The sequence below is a fragment of the Schistocerca gregaria genome, unplaced genomic scaffold (genome assembly GCF_023897955.1).
Source record: "Schistocerca gregaria isolate iqSchGreg1 unplaced genomic scaffold, iqSchGreg1.2 ptg000079l, whole genome shotgun sequence".
Classification (NCBI taxonomy): Eukaryota; Metazoa; Arthropoda; class Insecta; order Orthoptera; family Acrididae; genus Schistocerca; species Schistocerca gregaria.
In genome coordinates, this window is record NW_026061711.1 from 683,189 (window position 1) to 693,202 (window position 10,014).

Below are 10,014 nucleotides of genomic sequence, written 5' to 3' on the forward strand. Positions count from 1 at the left end.
CGGTATGCCGAAACACTAAAAGCACCATAGTAGAACACAGAAGAAGCTTCTAAGTTGAAGTAATAGCCAGTAAGAAGTACTACAGTTCAAGATTTAGTTGTCGATTATTCACTTTTTAGCCGCTTTTGGTGGCTTGGACATGACCTAGGACCTTAACATTTTGCATGAAGGGAGGACTTGCAGCCGCGTTGCACGGGAGAATGTGAAAAGTGTTCATATGTAGTAAAAACCTGAGAAATCAGTCCGTTTTCGTCATTTGTTATCGAATCGACTTAAAGGAAGATCTTCACATTGGCCGTTCTTCTCTCTAAAACGGTTACATTTATCGTTTGCAAAGCTATGTCGCGTGCTGCAATATGCAGAGACACTAAAAGCACCATAGAACACAGATGAAGCTTCTAAGTTGATGTAATAGCCAGTAAGAAGTAGTACAATTCAAATTTTAGTTGTCGATTATTCACTTTTTAACCGGCTTTGGTGGCTTGGACATGTCCTAAGACCTTAAGATTTTGCATGAAAGGAGGACTTGCAGCCGCGTTTCACGGGAGAATGTGAACATTGCTCATATGTAGTAAAAACCTGAGAAATCCGTCCGTTTTCGTCATTTGTTATCGAATCGACTTAAAGCCAGATCGTCACATTGGCCGCTTTTCTCTCTGAGACGGTTACATTTATCGTCTGCAAAGAAATATCGCGTGCTGCAGTATGCGGAGACACTAAAAGAACCATAGTAGAACACAGAACAAGCTTCTAAGTTGAAGTAATAGAAAGTAACAAGTAGTACAATTCAAGCTGTAGTTGTCGATTATTCACTTTTTAGCCGGCTTTGGTGGCTTGGACATGACCTACGACCTTAAGATTTTGCATGAAAGGAGTACTAGCAGCCGCGTTGCACGGGAGAATGTGAAAAGTGTTCATATGTAGTAAAAACCTGAGAAATCCATCCGTTTTCGTCATTTGTTATCGAATCGACTTAAAGCCAGATCGTCACATTGGCCGCTCTTCTCTCTGAAACGGTTACATTTATCGTCTGTAAAGCTATGTCGCGTGCTGCGGTATGCCGAAACACTAAACGCACCATAGTAGAACACAGAAGAAGCTTCTAAGTTGAATTAATAGCCAGTAAGAAGTAGTACAATTCAAGTTTTAGTTGTCGATTATTCACTTTTTAGCCGGCTTTGGTGGCTTGGACATGACCTAGGACCTTAAGATTTTTCATGAAAGGAGGACTTGCAGCCGCGTTGCACGGGAGAATGTGAACATTGTTCATATGTAGTAAAAACCTGAGAAATCCGTCCGTTTTCGTCATTTGTTATCGAATCGACTTAAAGCCAGATCGTCACATTGGCCGCTTTTCTCCCTGAGACGGTTACATTTATCGTCTGCAAAGCAACGTCGCGTGCTGCAGTATGCGGAGACACTAAAAGAACCAAGTAGAACACAGAACAAACTTCTAATTTGAAGTAATAGAAAGTAACAAGTAGTACAATTCAAAATGTAGTTGTCGATTATTCACTTTATAGCCGGCTTCGGTGGCTTGGACATGACCTACGACCTTAAGATTTTGCATGAAAGGAGGACTAGCAGCCGCGTTGCACGGGAGAATGTCAAAAGTGTTCATATGTAGTAAAAACCTGAGAAATCCGTCCGTTTTCGTCATTTGTTATCGAATCGACATAAAGCCAGATCGTCACATTGGCCGCTCTTCTCTCTGAAACGGTTACATTTATCGTCTGTAAAGCTATGTCGCGTGCTGCGGTATGCCGAAACACTAAAAGCACCATAGTAGAACACAGAAGAAGCTTCTAAGTTGAAGTAAGAGCCAGTAAGAAATAGTACAATTCAAGTTTTAGTTGTCGATTATTCACTTTTTAGCCGGCTTTGGTGGCTATGACATGACCTAGGACCTTAAGATTTTGCATGAAAGGAGGACTAGCAGCCGCGTTGCATGGGAGAAAGTGAAAAGTGTTCATATGTAGTACAAACCTGAGAAATCCGTCCGTTTTCGTCATTTGTTATCGAATATACTTAAAGCCAGATCGTCACATTGGCCGCTTTTCTCTCTAAGACGGTTACATTTATCGCCTGCAAAGCTATGTCGCGTGGTGCGGTTTGCGGAGACACTAAAAGCACCATAGTTGAACACAGAAGTAGCTTCTAAGTTGAAGCAATAGCCAGTAAGAAACAGTACAATTCAAGTTTTGGTTATCGATTATTGATTTTTAGCCGGCTTTGGTGCCCTGGACATGAGGTGGAACCTTAAGATTTTGTATGAAAGGAGGACTAGCAGACGCGTTGCACGGGAGAATGTGAAAAGTGTTCATATGTAGTACAAACCTGAGAATTCCGTCCATTTTCGTCATTTGATATCAAATCGACATAAAGCCAGATCGTCACATTGGCCGCAGTTCTGTCTGAAACGGTTACATATATCGTCTGCAAAGCTATGTCGCGTTCTGCGGTATGCCGAAACACTAAAAGCACCATAGTAGAACACAGAAGAAGCATGTAAGTTGAAGTAATAGCCAGTAAGAAGTAGTACAATTCAAGTTTTAGTTGTCGATTATTCGCTTTTTAACCGGATTTGGTGGCTATGACATGACCTAGGACCATAAGATTTTGCATGACACGAGGAATAGCAGCCGCGTTGCATGGGAGAATGTGAAAAGTGTTCATATGTAGTAAAAACCTGAGAAATCCGTCCGTTTTCGTCATTTGTTATCGATTCGACTTAAAGCCAGATCGTCACATTGGCCGCTCTTCTCTCAGAAACGGTTACATTTATCGTCTGCAAAGCTATGTCGCGTGCTGCGGTATGCGGAGACACTAAAAGCACAGTAGTAGAACACAGAAGAAGCTTCTAAGTTGATGTGATAGCCACTAAGAAGTAGAACTATTCAAGCTTTAGGTATCGATTATTGACTTTTTACCCTTCTTTGGTGCCTTGGACATGTGCTAGGACCATAATATCCTGCATGAAAGGAGGACTAGCAGCCGCGTTGCACGGGAGAATGTGCAAAGTGTTCATATGCAGTAAAAACCTGAGAAATCCGTCCGTTTTCGTCATTTGTTATCGAATCGACTTAAAGCCAGATCGTCACATTGGCCGCTCTTCTCTCTGAAACGGTTACATTTATCGTCTGCAAAGCTATATCGCGTGCTGCGGTATGCGGGGACACTAAAAGCACCATAGTAGAAAACAGAAGATGCTTCTAAGTTGAAGCAATAGCCAGTAAGAAGTAGTACAATTCAAGTTTTAGTTGTCGATTATTCACTTTTTAGGCAGCTTTGGTGGCTTTGACATGACCTAGGACCTTAAGATTTTGCATGAAAGGAGGACTAGCAGCCGCGTTGCACGGGAGAATGTGAAAAGTGTTCATATGTAGTAAAAACCTGAGGAATCCGTCCGTTTTCGCCATTTGTTATCGAATCGACTTAAAGCCAGATCGTCACATTGGCCGCTTTTCTCTCTGAGACGGTTACATTTATCATCTGCAAAGCTATGTCTCGTGCTGCGTTATGCGGAGACACTAAAACACCATAGTAGAACACAGAAGAAGCTTCAAGGTTGAAGCAATAGCCAGTAAGAAGTAGTACAATTCAAGTTTTAGTTGTCGATTATTCACTTTTAGCCTGCTTTGGTGGCTTGGACATGACCTACGACCTTAAGATTTAGCATGAAAGGAGGACTAGTAGCCGCGTTGCACGGGAGAATGTGAAAAGTGTTCATATGTAGTAAAAACCTGAGAAATCCGTCCGTTTTCGTCATTTGTTATCGAATCGACTTAAAGCCAGATCGTCACATTGGCCGCTTTTCCCTTTGAGACGGTTACATTTATCGTCTGCAAAGCTATGTCGACTTCTGCGGTATGCCGAAACACTAAAAGCACCATTGTAGAACACAGAAGAAGCATGTAAGTTGAAGTAATAGCCAATAAGAAGTAGTACAATTCAAGTTTTAGTTGTCGATTATTCACTTTTTAACCGGATTTGGTGGCTATGACATGACCTAGGACAATAAGATTTTGCATGACAGGAGGAATAGCAGCCACGTTGCATGGGAGAATGTGAAAAGTGTTCATATGTAGTAAAAACCTGAGAAATCCGTCCGTTTTCGTCATTTGTTATCGATTCGACTTAAAGCCAGGTCGTCACATTGGCCGCTCTTCTCTCAGAAACGGTTACACTTATCGTCTGCAAAGCTATGTCGAATGCTGCGGTATGCGGAGACACTAAAAGCACCATAGTAGAACACAGATGAAGGTTCGAAGTTGATGTAATAGCCAGTAAGAAGTAGTACAATTCAAGTTTTAGGTATCGATTATTGACTTTTTACGTTTCTCTGGTGCCTTGGACATGAGCTAGGAACTTAGGATGTTGCATGAAAGGAGGACTAGCAGCCGCGTTGCACGGGAGAATGTGAAAAGTGTTCATATGTAGTAAAAACCTGAGGAATCCGTCCGTTTTCGTCATTTGTTATCGATTCGACTTAAAGCCAGATCGTCACATTGGCCGCTTTTCTTTCTGAGACGGTTACATTTATCGTCTGCAAAGCTATGTCGCGTGCTGCGGTATGCGGAGACACTAAAAGCACCGTAGTAGAACACAGAAGAAGCTTCTAAGTTGATGTAATAGCCACTAAGAAGTAGAACAATTCAAGCTTTAGGTATAGATTATTGACTTTTTACCCTTCTTTGGTGCCTTGGACATGGGCTAGGACCTTAATATCCTGCATGAAAGGAGGACTAGCAGCCGCGTTGCACGGGAGAATGTGAAAAGTGTTCATATGTAGTAAAAACCTGAGGAATCCGTCCGTTTTCGTCATTTGTTATCGAATCGACTTAAAGCCAGATCGTCACATTGGCCGCTCTTCTCTCTGAAACGGTTGCATTTATCGTCTGCAAAGCTATGTCGCGTGCTGCGGTATACCGAAACACTACAAGCACCATAGTAGAACACAGAAGAAGCATGTAAGTTGAAGTAATAGCCAGTAAGAAGTAGTACAATTCAAGTTTTAGTTGTCGATTATTCACTTTTTAACCGGATTTGGTGGCTATGACATGACCTAGGACCATAAGATTTTGCATGACAGGAGGAATAGCAGCCGCGTTGCATGGGAGAATGTGAAAAGTGTTCATATGTAGTAAAAACCTGAGAAATCCGTCCGTTTTCGTCATTTGTTATCGATTCGACTTAAAGCCAGATCGTCACATTGGCCGCTCTTCTCTCAGAAACGGTTATATTTATCGTCTGCAAAGCTATATCGCGTGCTGCGGTATGCGGAGACACTAAAAGCACAGTAGTAGAACACAGAAGAAGCTTCTAAGTTGATGTGATAGCCACTAAGAAGTAGAACAATTCAAGCTTTAGGTATCGATTATTGACTTTTTACCCTTCTTTGGTGCCTGGTGCCTTGGACATGAGCTAGGACCTTAATATCCTGCATGAAAGGAGGACTAGCAGCCGCGTTGCACGGGAGAATGTTAAAAGTGTTCATATGTTGTAAAAACCTGAGAAATCCGTCCGTTTTCGTCATTTGTTATCGAATCGACTTAAAGCCAGATCGTCACATTGGCCGCTTTTCTCTCTGAGACGGTTACATTTATCGTCTGCAAAGCTATGTCGCGTGCTGCGGTATGCGGAGACACTAAAAGCACCGTAGTAGAACACAGAAGAAGCTTCTAAGTTGATGTAATAGCCACTAAGAAGTAGAACAATTCAAGCTTTAGGTATCGATTATTGACTTTTTACCCTTCTTTGGTGCCTTGGACATGAGCTAGGACCTTAATATCCTGCATGAGAGGAGGACTAGCAGCCGCGTTGCACGGGAGAATGTGAAAAGTGTTCATATGTAGTAAAAACCTGAGGAATCCGTCCGTTTTCGTTATTTGTTATCGAATCGACTTAAAGCCAGATCGTCACATTGGCCGCTCTTCTCTCTGAAACGGTTGCATTTATCGTCTGCAAAGCTATGTCGCGTGCTGCGGTATACCGAAACACTAAAAGAACCATAGTAGAACACAGAAGAAGCATGTAAGTTGAAGTAATAGCCAGTAAGAAGTAGTACAATTCAAGTTTTAGTTGTCGATTATTCACTTTTTAACCGGATTTGGTGGCTATGACATGACCTAGGACCATAAGATTTTGCATGACAGGAGGAATAGCAGCCGCGTTGCATGGGAGAATGTGAAAAGTGTTCATATGTAGTAAAAACCTGAGAAATCCGTCCGTTTTCGTCATTTGTTATCGATTCGACTTAAAGCCAGATCGTCACATTGGCCGCTCTTCTCTCAGAAACGGTTATATTTATCGTCTGCAAAGCTATGTCGCGTGCTGCGGTATGCGGAGACACTAAAAGCACAGTAGTAGAACACAGAAGAAGCTTCTAAGTTGATGTGATAGCCACTAAGAAGTAGAACAATTCAAACTTTAGGTATCGATTATTGACTTTTTACCCTTCTTTGGTGCCTTGGACATGAGCTAGGACCTTAATATCCTGCATGAAAGGAGGACTAGCAGCCGCGTTGCACGGGAGAATGTTAAAAGTGTTCATATGTAGTAAAAACCTGAGAAATCCGTCCGTTTTCGTCATTTGTTATCGAATCGACTTAAAGCCAGATCGTCACATTGGCCGCTTTTCTCTCTGAGACGGTTACATTTATCGTCTGCAAAGCTATGTCGCGTCCTGCGGTATGCCGAAACACTAAAAGCACCATAGTAGAACACAGAAGAAGCTTGTAAGTTGAAGTAATAGCCAGTAAGAAGTAGTACAATTCAAGTTTTAGTTGTCGATTATTCACTTTTTAACCGGCTTTGGTGGCTATGACATGACCTAGGACCATAAGATTTTGCATGACAGGAGGAATAGCAGCCGCGTTGCATGGGAGAATGTCAAAAGTGTTCATATGTAGTAAAAACCTGAGAAATCCGTTCGTTTTCGTCATTTGTTATCGATTCGACTTATAGCCAGATCGTCACATTTGCCGCTTTTCTCTCTGAGACGGTTACATTTATCATCTGCAAAGCTATGTCTCGTGCTGCGTTATGCGGAGACACTAAAAGCACCATAGTAGAACACAGAAGAAGCTTCTAAGTTGAAGTAATAGCCAGTAAGAAGTAGTACAATTCAAGTTTTAGTTGCCTATTATTCACTTTTTAGCCGGCTTTGGTGGCTTGGACATGACCTAGGACCTTAAGATTTTGCATGAAAGGAGGACTTGCAGCCGCGTTGCACGGGAGAATGTGAACACTGTTCATATGTAGTAAAAACCTGAGAAATCCGTCCGTTTTCGTCATTTGTTATCGAATCGACTTAAAGCCAGATCGACACATCGGCCGCTTTTCTCTCTGAGACAGTTACATTTATCGTCTGCAAAGCTATGTCGCGTGCTGCGGTATGCGGAGACACTAAAAGCACCGTAGTAGAACACAGAAGAAGCTTCTAAGTTGATGTAATAGCCACTAAGAAGTAGAACAATTCAAGCTTTAGGTATCGATTATTGACTTTTTACCCTTCTTTGGTGGCTTGGACATGAGCTAGGACCTTAATATCCTGCATGAAAGGAGGACTAGCAGCCGCGTTGCACGGGAGAATGTGAAAAGTGTTCATATGTAATAAAAACGTGAGAAATCCATCCGTTTTCGTCATTTGTTATCGAATCGACTTAAAGCCATATCGTCACATTGGCCGCTTTTCTCTCTGAGACGGTTACATTTATCGTCTGCAAAGCTATGTCGCGTTCGGCGGTATGCAGAGACACTAAAAGCACCATAGTAGAACACAGATGAAGTTTCGAAGTTGATGTAATAGCCAGTAAGAAGTAGTACAATTCAAGTTTTAGGTATCGATTATTGACTTTTCACGCTTCTCTGGTGCCTTGGACATGAGCTAGGAACTTAGGATGTTGCATGAAAGGAGGACTAGCAGCCGCGTTGCACGGGAGTATGTGAAAAGTGTTCATATGTAGTAAAAACCTGAGGAATCCGTACGTTTTCGTCACTTGTTATCGAATCGACTTAAAGCCAGATCGTCACATTGGCCGCTCTTCTCTCTGAAACGGTTGCATTTATCGTCTGCAATGCTATGTCGCGTGCTGCGGTATGCGGAGATACTAAAAGCACCATAGTAGAACACAGAAGAAGGTTCTAAGTTGAAGTAATAGGCAGTAAGAAGTACTACAATTCAAGTTTTAGTTGTCGATTATTCACTTTATTGCCGGCTTTGGTGGCTTGGACATGACCTAGGACCTTAAGGTATTGCATGAAAGGAGGGCTAGCAGCCGCGTTGCACGGGAGAATGTGAAAAGTGTTCATATGTAGTAAAAACCTGAAAAATCCTTCCGTTTCCGTATGTTGTTATCGAATCGACTTAAAGCCAGATCGTCACATTGGCCGCAGTTCTGTCTGAAACGGTTACATTTATCGTCTGCAAAGCTATGTCGCGTGCTGCGGTATGCCGAAACACTAAAAGCACCATAGTAGAACATAGAAGAAGCTTGTAAGTTGAAGTAATAGCCAGTAAGAAGTAGTACAATTCAAGTTTTAGTTGTCGATTATTCACTTTATAGCCGGCTTTGGTGGCTTGGACATGACCTAGGACCTTAAGATTTTGCATGAAAGGAGGACTAGCAGCCGCGTTGCATGGGAGAAAGTGAAAAGTGTTCATATGTAGTACAAACCTGAGAAATCCGTCCGTTTTCGTCATTTGTTATCGAATATACTTAAAGCCAGATCGTCACATTGGCCGCTTTTCTCTCTGAGACGGTTACATTTATCATCTGCAAAGCTATGTCTCGTGCTGCGTTATGCGGAGACACTAAAACACCATAGTAGATCACAGAAGAAGCTTCAAAGTTGAAGCAATAGCCAGTAACATGTAGTACAATTCAAGTTTTAGTTGTCGATTATTCACTTTTTAGCCTGCTTTGGTGGCTTGGACAAGACCTACGACCTTAAGATTTAGCATGAAAGGAGGACTTGCAGCCGCGTTGCACGGGAGAATGTGAAAAGTGTTCATATGTAGTAAAAACCAGAGAAATCCGTCCGTTTTCGTCATTTGTTATCGAATCGACTTAAAGCCAGATCGTCACATTGGCCGCTCTTCTCTCGGAAACGGTTACATTTATCGTCTGCAAAGCTATGTCGCGTGCTGCGGTATGCGGAGACACTAAAAGCACAGTAGATGAACACAGAAGAAGCTTCTAAGTTGAAGTAATAGCCAGTAAGAAGTATTACAATTCAAGTTTTAGTTGTCGATTATTCACTTTTTAGCCGGCTTTGGTGGCTTGGACTTGACCTAGGACCTTAAGATTTTGCATGAAAGGAGGACTAGCAGCCGCGTTGCACGGGAGAATGTGAGAAGTGTTCATATGTAGTAAAAACCTGACTAATCCGTCCGTTTTCGTCATTTGTTATCGAATCGACTTAAAGCCAGATCGTCACATTGGCCGCTCTTCTCTCTGAAACGGTTACATTTATCATCTGCAAAGCTATGTCGCGTCCTGCGGTATGCGGAAACACTAAAAGCACCATAGTAGAACACAGAAGAAGCTTCTATGTTGAAGAAATAACCAGTAAAAAGTATTACAATTCAAGTTTTAGTTGTTGAATATTCACTTTTTAGCCGGCTTTGGTGGCTTGGACTTGACCTAGGACCTTAAGATTTTGCATGAAAGGAGGACTAGCAGCCGCGTTGCACGGGAGAATGTGAAAAGTGTTCATATGTAGTAAAAACCTGAGGAATCCGTCCGTTTTCGTCATTTGTTATCGAATCGACTTAAAGCCAGAACGTCACATTGGCCGCTCTTCTCTCTGAAACGGTTACATTTATCGTCTGCAAAGCTATGTCGCGTGCTGCGGTATGCGGAGGCCCTAAAAGCACCATAGTAGAACACAGAAGAAGCTTCTAAGTTGAAGAAACAGCCAGTAAGAAGTATTACAATTCAAGTTTTAGTTGTCGATTATTTACTTCATTGCCGGCTTTGGTGGCTTGGACATGACCTAGGACCTTAAGAT